At 46.9% G+C, this 8,810-nt stretch overlaps 21 non-coding genes and 7 pseudogenes across 21 annotated transcripts; all 28 read left to right on the plus strand.

Annotated features, from left to right (window-relative positions):
- Positions 1–54: 54 nt before the first annotated feature.
- On the plus strand, positions 55–173 carry LOC138495134 (5S ribosomal RNA). The gene has a single exon (XR_011277582.1). It is a non-coding gene; the product is annotated as a 5S ribosomal RNA (ribosomal RNA).
- A 106-nt stretch (positions 174–279) lies between these two features.
- LOC138494482 (5S ribosomal RNA) lies at positions 280–398 on the plus strand. Its single transcript, XR_011277408.1, has one exon. It is a non-coding gene; the product is annotated as a 5S ribosomal RNA (ribosomal RNA).
- A 475-nt stretch (positions 399–873) lies between these two features.
- On the plus strand, positions 874–982 carry LOC138495537 (5S ribosomal RNA; annotated as a pseudogene).
- A 106-nt stretch (positions 983–1,088) lies between these two features.
- Positions 1,089–1,207, plus strand: LOC138493743 (5S ribosomal RNA). Its single transcript, XR_011276738.1, has one exon. It is a non-coding gene; the product is annotated as a 5S ribosomal RNA (ribosomal RNA).
- A 106-nt stretch (positions 1,208–1,313) lies between these two features.
- LOC138494209 (5S ribosomal RNA) lies at positions 1,314–1,432 on the plus strand. The gene has a single exon (XR_011277160.1). It is a non-coding gene; the product is annotated as a 5S ribosomal RNA (ribosomal RNA).
- A 106-nt stretch (positions 1,433–1,538) lies between these two features.
- LOC138493991 (5S ribosomal RNA) lies at positions 1,539–1,657 on the plus strand. Its single transcript, XR_011276962.1, has one exon. It is a non-coding gene; the product is annotated as a 5S ribosomal RNA (ribosomal RNA).
- Positions 1,658–2,340: 683 nt separating this feature from the next.
- LOC138493459 (5S ribosomal RNA) lies at positions 2,341–2,459 on the plus strand. Its single transcript, XR_011276480.1, has one exon. It is a non-coding gene; the product is annotated as a 5S ribosomal RNA (ribosomal RNA).
- Positions 2,460–2,565: 106 nt separating this feature from the next.
- Positions 2,566–2,684, plus strand: LOC138493412 (5S ribosomal RNA). The gene has a single exon (XR_011276437.1). It is a non-coding gene; the product is annotated as a 5S ribosomal RNA (ribosomal RNA).
- A 106-nt stretch (positions 2,685–2,790) lies between these two features.
- On the plus strand, positions 2,791–2,909 carry LOC138494571 (5S ribosomal RNA). Its single transcript, XR_011277489.1, has one exon. It is a non-coding gene; the product is annotated as a 5S ribosomal RNA (ribosomal RNA).
- A 107-nt stretch (positions 2,910–3,016) lies between these two features.
- On the plus strand, positions 3,017–3,135 carry LOC138494170 (5S ribosomal RNA). The gene has a single exon (XR_011277124.1). It is a non-coding gene; the product is annotated as a 5S ribosomal RNA (ribosomal RNA).
- Positions 3,136–3,241: 106 nt separating this feature from the next.
- Positions 3,242–3,360, plus strand: LOC138493784 (5S ribosomal RNA). The gene has a single exon (XR_011276775.1). It is a non-coding gene; the product is annotated as a 5S ribosomal RNA (ribosomal RNA).
- Positions 3,361–3,658: 298 nt separating this feature from the next.
- On the plus strand, positions 3,659–3,777 carry LOC138494176 (5S ribosomal RNA). The gene has a single exon (XR_011277130.1). It is a non-coding gene; the product is annotated as a 5S ribosomal RNA (ribosomal RNA).
- Positions 3,778–4,252: 475 nt separating this feature from the next.
- Positions 4,253–4,361, plus strand: LOC138495839 (5S ribosomal RNA; annotated as a pseudogene).
- Positions 4,362–4,467: 106 nt separating this feature from the next.
- Positions 4,468–4,586, plus strand: LOC138494631 (5S ribosomal RNA; annotated as a pseudogene).
- Positions 4,587–4,692: 106 nt separating this feature from the next.
- Positions 4,693–4,811, plus strand: LOC138494059 (5S ribosomal RNA). Its single transcript, XR_011277024.1, has one exon. It is a non-coding gene; the product is annotated as a 5S ribosomal RNA (ribosomal RNA).
- Positions 4,812–4,917: 106 nt separating this feature from the next.
- On the plus strand, positions 4,918–5,036 carry LOC138493633 (5S ribosomal RNA). The gene has a single exon (XR_011276638.1). It is a non-coding gene; the product is annotated as a 5S ribosomal RNA (ribosomal RNA).
- Positions 5,037–5,142: 106 nt separating this feature from the next.
- LOC138493638 (5S ribosomal RNA) lies at positions 5,143–5,261 on the plus strand. Its single transcript, XR_011276642.1, has one exon. It is a non-coding gene; the product is annotated as a 5S ribosomal RNA (ribosomal RNA).
- A 475-nt stretch (positions 5,262–5,736) lies between these two features.
- On the plus strand, positions 5,737–5,845 carry LOC138495634 (5S ribosomal RNA; annotated as a pseudogene).
- Positions 5,846–5,951: 106 nt separating this feature from the next.
- On the plus strand, positions 5,952–6,070 carry LOC138493748 (5S ribosomal RNA). The gene has a single exon (XR_011276742.1). It is a non-coding gene; the product is annotated as a 5S ribosomal RNA (ribosomal RNA).
- Positions 6,071–6,175: 105 nt separating this feature from the next.
- LOC138493776 (5S ribosomal RNA) lies at positions 6,176–6,294 on the plus strand. Its single transcript, XR_011276768.1, has one exon. It is a non-coding gene; the product is annotated as a 5S ribosomal RNA (ribosomal RNA).
- Positions 6,295–6,737: 443 nt separating this feature from the next.
- On the plus strand, positions 6,738–6,846 carry LOC138495841 (5S ribosomal RNA; annotated as a pseudogene).
- A 106-nt stretch (positions 6,847–6,952) lies between these two features.
- LOC138495147 (5S ribosomal RNA) lies at positions 6,953–7,071 on the plus strand. The gene has a single exon (XR_011277583.1). It is a non-coding gene; the product is annotated as a 5S ribosomal RNA (ribosomal RNA).
- A 106-nt stretch (positions 7,072–7,177) lies between these two features.
- LOC138493828 (5S ribosomal RNA) lies at positions 7,178–7,296 on the plus strand. Its single transcript, XR_011276815.1, has one exon. It is a non-coding gene; the product is annotated as a 5S ribosomal RNA (ribosomal RNA).
- Positions 7,297–7,402: 106 nt separating this feature from the next.
- On the plus strand, positions 7,403–7,521 carry LOC138494281 (5S ribosomal RNA). Its single transcript, XR_011277225.1, has one exon. It is a non-coding gene; the product is annotated as a 5S ribosomal RNA (ribosomal RNA).
- A 473-nt stretch (positions 7,522–7,994) lies between these two features.
- LOC138495843 (5S ribosomal RNA) lies at positions 7,995–8,103 on the plus strand (annotated as a pseudogene).
- Positions 8,104–8,209: 106 nt separating this feature from the next.
- On the plus strand, positions 8,210–8,328 carry LOC138495159 (5S ribosomal RNA). The gene has a single exon (XR_011277584.1). It is a non-coding gene; the product is annotated as a 5S ribosomal RNA (ribosomal RNA).
- A 106-nt stretch (positions 8,329–8,434) lies between these two features.
- On the plus strand, positions 8,435–8,553 carry LOC138494632 (5S ribosomal RNA; annotated as a pseudogene).
- Positions 8,554–8,659: 106 nt separating this feature from the next.
- Positions 8,660–8,778, plus strand: LOC138495172 (5S ribosomal RNA). The gene has a single exon (XR_011277586.1). It is a non-coding gene; the product is annotated as a 5S ribosomal RNA (ribosomal RNA).
- The last annotated feature ends 32 nt before the right edge of the window (positions 8,779–8,810 follow it).

Below are 8,810 nucleotides of genomic sequence, written 5' to 3' on the forward strand. Positions count from 1 at the left end.
CTGCATGGTCTAGCCAACTAGATGCTTAAAGGTACAAATCTCAGAAGGCCCAGAGCCTACGGCCACACCACACTGAATGCGCCTGATCTCGTCTGATCTCAGAAGCTAAGCAGTGTCGGGCCTAGTTAGTACCTGGATGGGAGACCGCCTGGGAATACCAGGTGCTGTAGGCTTTTTTGTGCTCCATGTTCAGGCAGTGAGCCATTTCTCAATTGGCTTTCAAAACTGCATGGTCTAGCCAACTAGATGCTTAAAGGTACAAATCTCAGAAGGCCCAGAGCCTACGGCCACACCACACTGAATGTGCCTGATCTCGTCTGATCTCAGAAGCTAAGCAGTGTCCGGCCTAGTTAGTACCTGGATGGGAGACCGCCTGGGAATATCAGGTGCTGTAGGCTTTTTTGTGCTCTATGATTAGTAATTGTGCCACTTCTCAATTTCTTTTTAAATTTGCTTATGATTCCAAAATAAATGTATCCCTTTTAATAGCGGAAATGTTGGACAACAACATGAGGGCTGGCGCTACCTATTTACATAAAATTAACATACGGGTAGTGTGTTCATGGGTAATAAATCTACCTTCACATGTAATGCAGTTCAGAGAATATTGAGTCCATAAAGAGTCCTGAAAGAAAGCCATGGTTGTGTTGGTTGTTCTCTCCAACTCCCTGCAACAGAAACAGGATGGATGGAGTAAAGTTATCCAACCAGACATAGGAGTCCTGAATGGGCCCACAAGTCTTATATATCTCGCCTGATCGAGCCTGATCGAGCGCTGATCGGGTGATGAGCGTGGTATCATGTTGCAAGTGGCTTTATGGCTTAGCTTACTAACTGTAAATGCATAAGAGTAATACTCTTAGCATTTCTCAATTTTAGGGCTACACCACAATGAATGCGCCCGATCTCGGAAGCTAAGCAGTGTCGGGCCTAGTTAGTACCTGGATGGGAGACCGCCTGGGAATACCAGGTGCTGTAGGCTTTTTTGTGCTCCATGTTCAGGCAGTGAGCCATTTCTCAATTGGCTTTCAAAACTGCATGGTCTAGCCAACTAGATGCTTAAAGGTACAAATCTCAGAAGGCCCAGAGCCTACGGCCACACCACACTGAATGCGCCTGATCTCGTCTGATCTCAGAAGCTAAGCAGTATCGGGCCTAGTTAGTACCTGGATGGGAGACCGCCTGGGAATACCAGGTGCTGTAGGCTTTTTTGTGCTCCATGTTCAGGCAGTGAGCCATTTCTCAATTGGCTTTCAAAACTGCATGGTCTAGCCAACTAGATGCTTAAAGGTACAAATCTCAGAAGGCCCAGAGCCTACGGCCACACCACACTGAATGCGCCTGATCTCGTCTGATTTCAGAAGCTAAGCAGTGTCGGGCCTAGTTAGTACCTGGGTGGGAGACCGCCTGGGAATACAGGGTGCTGTAGGCTTTTTTGTGCTCCATGTTCAGGCAGTGAGCCATTTCTCAATTGGCTTTCAAAACTGCATGGTCTAGCCAACTAGATGCTTAAAGGTACAAATCTCAGAAGGCCCAGAGCCTACGGCCACACCACACTGAATGTGCCTGATCTCGTCTGATCTCAGAAGCTAAGCAGTGTCGGGCCTAGTTAGTACCTGGATGGGAGACCGCCTGGGAATACCAGGTGCTGTATGCTTTTTTGTTGTGCTCTATGATTAGTAATTGTGCCACTTCTCAATTTCTTTTTAAATTTGCTTATGATTCCCAAATAAATGTATCCCTTTTAATAGCGGAAATGTTGGACAACAACATGAGGGCTGGCGCTACCTATTTACATAAAATTAACATACGGGTAGTGTGTTCATGGGTAATAAATCTACCTTCACATGTAATGCAGTTCAGAGAATATTGAGTCCATAAAGAGTCTTGAAAGAAAGCCATGGTTGTGTTGGTTGTTCTCTCCAACTCCCTGCAACAGAAACAGGATGGATGGAGTAAAGTTATCCTACCAGACATAGGAGTCCTGAATGGGCCCACAAGTCTTATATATCTCGCCTGATCGAGCGCTGATCGGGTGATGAGCGTGGTATCATGTTGCAAGTGGCTTTATGGCTTAGCTTACTAACTGTAAATGCATAAGAGTAATACTCTTAGCATTTCTCAATTTTAGGGCTACACCACAATGAATGCGCCCGATCTCGGAAGCTAAGCAGTTTCGGGCCTAGTTAGTACCTGGATGGGAGACCGCTTGGGAATACCAGGTGCTGTAGGCTTTTTTGTGCTCCATGTTCAGGCAGTGAGCCATTTCTCAATTGGCATTCAAAACTGCATGGTCTAGCCAACTAGATGCTTAAAGGTACAAATCTCAGAAGGCCCAGAGCCTACGGCCACACCACACTGAATGCGCCTGATCTCGTCTGATCTCAGAAGCTAAGCAGTGTTGGGCCTAGTTAGTACCTGGATGGGAGACCGCCTGGGAATACCAGGTGCTGTAGGCTTTTTTGTGCTCCATGTTCAGGCAGTGAGCCATTTCTCAATTGGCTTTCAAAACTGCATGGTCTAGCCAACTAGATGCTTAAAGGTACAAATCTCAGAAGGCCCAGAGCCTAAGGCCATACCACACTGAATGCGCCTGATCTCGTCTGATCTCAGAAGCTAAGCAGTGTCGGGCCTAGGTAGTACCTGGATGGGAGACCGCCTGGGAATACCAGGTGCTGTAGGCTTTTTTGTGCTCCATGTTCAGGCAGTGAGCCATTTCTCAATTGGCTTTCAAAACTGCATGGTCTAGCCAACTAGATGCTTAAAGGTACAAATCTCCGAAGGCCCAGACCCTACGGCCACACCACACTGAATGCGCCTGATCTCGTCTGATCTTAGAAGCTAAGCAGTGTCGGGCCTAGTTAGTACCTGGATGGGAGACCGCCTGGGAATAGCAGGTGCTGTAGGCTTTTTTTGTGCTCCATGTTCAGGCAGTGAGCCATTTCTCAATTGGCTTTCAAAACTGCATGGTCTAGCCAACTAGATGCTTAAAGGTACAAATCTCAGAAGTCCCAGAGCCTACGGCCACACCACACTGAATCCGCCTGATCTCGTCTGATCTCAGAAACTAAGCAGTGTCGGGCCTAGTTAGTACCTGGATGGGAGACCACCTGGGAATACCAGGTGCTGTAGGCTTTTTTGTGCTCCATGTTCAGGCAGTGAGCCATTTCTCAATTGGCTTTCAAAACTGCATGGTCTAGCCAACTAGATGCTTAAAGGTACAAATCTCAGAAGGCCCAGAGCCTACGGCCACACCACACTGAATGCGCCTGATCTCGTCTGATCTCAGAAGCTAAGCAGTGTCAGGCCTAGTTAGTACCTGGATGGGAGACCGCCTGGGAATACCAGGTGCTGTAGGCTTTTTTGTGCTCCATGTTCAGGCAGTGAGCCATTTCTCAATTGGCTTTCAAAACTGCATGGTCTAGCCAACTAGATGCTTAAAGGTACAAATCTCAGAACGCCTGATCTCGTCTGATCTCAGAAGCTAAGCAGTGTCGGGCCTAGTTAGTACCTGGATGGGAGACCGCCTGGGAATACCAGGTGCTGTAGGCTTTTTTGTGCTCCATGTTCAGGCAGTGAGCCATTTCTCAATTGGCTTTCAAAACTGCATGGTCTAGCCAACTAGATGCTTAAAGGTACAAATCTCCGAAGGCCCAGAGCCTACGGCCACACCACACTGAATGTGCCTGATCTCGTCTGATCTCAGAAGCTAAGCAGTGTCGGGCCTAGTTAGTACCTGGATGGGAGACTGCCTGGGAATATCAGGTGCTGTAGGCTTTTTTGTGCTCTATGATTAGTAACTGTGCCACTTCTCAATTTCTTTTTAAATTTGCTTATGATTCCAAAATAAATGTATCCCTTTTAATAGCGGAAATGTTGGACAACAACATGAGGGCTGGCGCTACCTATTTACATAAAATTAACATACGGGTAGTGTGTTCATGGGTAATAAATCTACCTTCACATGTAATGCAGTTCAGAGAATATTGAGTCCATAAAGAGTCTTGAAAGAAAGCCATGGTTGTGTTGGTTGTTCTCTCCAACTCCCTGTAACAGAAACAGGATGGATGGAGTAAAGTTATCCAACCAGACATAGGAGTCCTGAATGGGCCCACAAGTCTTATATATCTCGCCTGATCGAGCCTGATCGAGCGCTGATCGGGTGATGAGCGTGGTATCATGTTGCAAGTGGCTTTATGGCTTAGCTTACTAACTGTAAATGCATAAGAGTAATACTCTTAGCATTTCTCAATTTTAGGGCTACACCACAATGAATGCGCCCGATCTCGGAAGCTAAGCAGTTTCGGGCCTAGTTAGTACCTGGATGGGAGACCGCCTGGGAATACCAGGTGCTGTAGGCTTTTTTGTGCTCCATGTTCAGGCAGTGAGCCATTTCTCAATTGGCTTTCAAAACTGCATGGTCTAGCCAACTAGATGCTTAAAGGTACAAATCTCAGAAGGCCCAGAGCCTAAGGCCACACCACACTGAATGCGCCTGATCTCGTCTGATTTCAGAAGCTAAGCAGTGTCGGGCCTAGTTAGTACCTGGATGGGAGACCGCCTGGGAATACAGGGTGCTGTAGGCTTTTTTGTGCTCCATGTTCAGGCAGTGAGCCATTTCTCAATTGGCTTTCAAAACTGCATGTTCTAGCCAACTAGATGCTTAAAGGTACAAATCTCAGAAGGCCCAGAGCCTACGGCCACACCACACTGAATGCGCCTGATCTCGTCTGATCTCAGAAGCTAAGCAGTGTCGGGCCTAGTTAGTACCTGGATGGGAGAACGCCTGGGAATACCAGGTGCTGTAGGCTTTTTTGTGCTCCATGTTCAGGCAGTGAGCCATTTCTCAATTGGCTTTCAAAACTGCATGGTCTAGCCAACTAGATGCTTAAAGGTACAAATCTCAGAAGGCCCAGAGCCTACGGCCACACCACACTGCATGCGCCTGATCTCGTCTGATCTCAAAAGCTAAGCAGTGTTGGGCCTAGTTAGTACCTGGATGGGAGACCGCCTGGGAATACCAGGTGCTGTAGGCTTTTTTGTGCTCCATGTTCAGGCAGTGAGCCATTTCTCAATTGGCTTTCAAAACTGCATGGTCTAGCCAACTAGATGCTTAAAGGTGCAAATCTCAGAAGGCTGAGAGCCTACGGCCACACCACACTGAATGCGCCTGATCTCGTCTGATTTCAGAAGCTAAGCAGTGTCGGGCCTAGTTAGTACCTGGATGGGAGACCGCCTGGGAATACCAGGTGCTGTAGGCTTTTTTGTGCTCTATGATTAGTAATTGTGCCACTTCTCAATTTCTTTTTAAATTTGCTTATGATTCCAAAATAAATGTATCCCTTTTACTAGCGGAAATGTTGGACAACAACATGAGGGCTGGCGCTACCTATTTACATAAAATTAACATACGGGTAGTGTGTTCATGGGTAATAAATCCACCTTCACATGTAATGCAGTTCAGAGAATATTGAGTCCATAAAGAGTCTTGAAAGAAAGCCATGGTTGTGTTGGTTGTTCTCTCCAACTCCCTGCAACAGAAACGGGATGGATGGAGTAAAGTTATCCTACCAGACATAGGAGTCCTGAATGGGCCCACAAGTCTTATATATCTCGCCTGATCGAGCCTGATCCAGCGCTGATCGGGTGATGAGCGTGGTATCATGTTGCAAGTGGCTTTATGGCTTAGCTTACTAACTGTAAATGCATAAGAGTAATACTCTTAGCATTTCTCAATTTTAGGGCTACACCACAATGAATGCGCCCGATCTCGGAAGCTAAGCAGTTTAGGGCCTAGTTAGTACCTGGATGGGAGACCGCCTGGGAATACCAGGTGCTGTAGGCTTTTTTGTGCTCCATGTTCAGGCAGTGAGCCATTTCTCAATTGGCTTTCAAAACTGCATGGTCTAGCCAACTAGATGCTTAAAGGTACAAATCTCAGAAGGCCCAGAGCCTACGGCCACACCACACTGAATGCGCCTGATCTCATCTGATCTCAGAACCTAAGCAGTGTCGGGCCTAGTTAGTACCTGGATGGGAGACCGCCTGGGAATACCAGGTGCTGTAGGCTTTTTGTGCTCCATGTTCAGGCAGTGAGCCATTTCTCAATTGGCTTTCAAAACTGCATGGTCTAGCCAACTAGATGCTTAAAGGTAGAAATCTCAGAAGGCCCAGAGCCTACGGCCACACCACACTGAATGCGCCTGATCTCGTCTGATCTCAGAAGCTAAGCAGTGTCGGGCCTAGTTAGTACCTGGATGGGAGACCACCTGGGAATACCAGGTGCTGTAGGCTTTTTTGTGCTCTATGATTAGTAATTGTGCCACTTCTCAATTTCTTTTTAAATTTGCTTATGATTCCAAAATAAATGTATCCCTTTTAATAGCGGAAATGTTGGACAACAACATGAGGGCTGGCGCTACCTATTTACATAAAATTAACATACGGGTAGTGTGTTCATGGGTAATAAATCTACCTTCACATGTAATGCAGTTCAGAGAATATTGAGTCTTGAAAGAAAGCCATGGTTGTGTTGGTTGTTCTCTCCAACTCCCTGCAACATAAACAGGATGGATGGAGTAAAGTTATCCTACCAGACATAGGAGTCCTGAATGGGCCCACAAGTCTTATATATCTCGCCTGATCGGGTGATGAGCGTGGTATCATGTTGCAAGTGGCTTTATGGCTTAGCTTACTAACTGTAAATGCATAAGAGTAATACTCTTAGCATTTCTCAATTTTAGGGCTACACCACAATGAATGCGCCCGATCTCGGAAGCTAAGCAGTTTCGGGCCTAGTTAGTACCTGGATGGGAGACCGCCTGGGAATACCAGGTGCTGTAGGCTTTTTTGTGCTCCATGTTCAGGCAGTGAGCCATTTCTCAATTGGCTTTCAAAACTGCATGGTCTAGCCAACTAGATGCTTAAAGGTACAAATCTCAGAAGGCCCAGAGCCTACGGCCACACCACACTGAATGCGCCTGATCTCGTCTGATCTCAGAAGCTAAGCAGTGTCGGGCCTAGTTAGTACCTGGATGGGAGACCGCCTGGGAATACCAGGTGCTGTAGGCTTTTTTGTGCTCCATGTTCAGGCAGTGAGCCATTTCTCAATTGGCTTTCAAAACTGCATGGTCTAGCCAACTAGATGCTTAAAGGTACAAATCTCAGAAGGCCCAGAGCCTACGGCCACACCACACTGAATGCGCCTGATCTCGTCTGATCTCAGAAGCTAAGCAGTGTCGGGCCTAGTTAGTACCTGGATGGGAGACTGCCTGGGAATATCAGGTGCTGTAGGCTTTTTTGTGCTCCATGTTCAGGCAGTGAGCCATTTCTCAATTGGCCTTCAAAACTGCATGGTCTAGCCAACTAGATGCTTAAAGGTACAAATCTCAGAATGCCCAGAGTCTTCGGCCACACCACACTGAATGTCCCTGATCTCGTCTGATCTCAGAAGCTAAGCAGTGTCGGGCCTAGTTAGTACCTGGATGGGAGACCGCCTGGGAATACCAGGTGCTGTAGGCTTTTTTGTGCTCTATGATTAGTAATTGTGCCACTTCTCAATTTCTTTTTAAATTTGCTTATGATTCCAAAATAAATGTATCCCTTTTAATAGCGGAAATGTTGGACAACAACATGAGGGCTGGCGCTACCTATTTACATAAAATTAACATACGGGTAGTGTGTTCATGGGTAATAAATCTACCTTCACATGTAATGCAGTAATGCAGTTCAGAGAATATTGAGTCCATAAAGAGTCTTGAAAGAAAGCCATGGTTGTGTTGGTTGTTCTCTCCAACTCCCTGCAACAGAAACAGGATGGATGGAGTAAAGTTATCCAACCAGACATAACAGTCCTGAATGGGCCCACAAGTCTTATATATCTCGCCTGATCGAGCGCTGATCGGGTGATGAGCGTGGTATCATGTTGCAAGTGGCTTTATGGCTTAGCTTACTAACTGTAAATGCATAAGAGTAATACTCTTAGCATTTCTCAATTTTAGGGCTACACCACAATGAATGCGCCCGATCTCGGAAGCTAAGCAGTTTCGGGCCTAGTTAGTACCTGGATGGGAGACCGCCTGGGAATACCAGGTGCTGTAGGCTTTTTTGTGCTCCATGTTCAGGCAGTGAGCCATTTCTCAATTGGCTTTCAAAACTGCAAGGTCTAGCCAACTAGATGCTTAAAGGTACAAATCTCAGAAGGCCCAGAGCCTACGGCCACACCACACTGAATGCGCCTGATCTCGTCTGATCTCAGAAGCTAAGCAGTGTCGGGCCTAGTTAGTACCTGGATGGGAGACCGCCTGGGAATACCAGGTGCTGTAGGCTTTTTTGTGCTCCATGTTCAGGCAGTGAGCCATTTCTCAATTGGCTTTCAAAACTGCATGGTCTAGCCAACTAGATGCTTAAAGGTACAAATCTCAGAAGGCCCAGAGCCTAAGGCCACACCACACTGAATGCGCCTGATCTCGTCTGATTTCAGAAGCTAAGCAGTGTCGGGCCTAGTTAGTACCTGGATGGGAGACCGCCTGGGAATACAGGGTGCTGTAGGCTTTTTTGTGCTCCATGTTCAGGCAGTGAGCCATTTCTCAATTGGCTTTCAAAACTGCATGTTCTAGCCAACTAGATGCTTAAAGGTACAAATCTCAGAAGGCCCAGAGCCTACGGCCACACCACACTGAATGCGCCTGATCTCGTCTGATCTCAGAAGCTAAGCAGTGTCGGGCCTAGTTAGTACCTGGATGGGAGACCGCCTGGGAATACCAGGTGCTGTAGGCTTTTTTGTGCTCCATGTTCAGGCAGTGAGCCAT

Source organism: Ambystoma mexicanum, chromosome 10 (assembly GCF_040938575.1).
Source record: "Ambystoma mexicanum isolate Mex_15411 chromosome 10, UKY_AmexF1_1, whole genome shotgun sequence".
NCBI lineage: Eukaryota > Metazoa > Chordata > Amphibia > Caudata > Ambystomatidae > Ambystoma > Ambystoma mexicanum.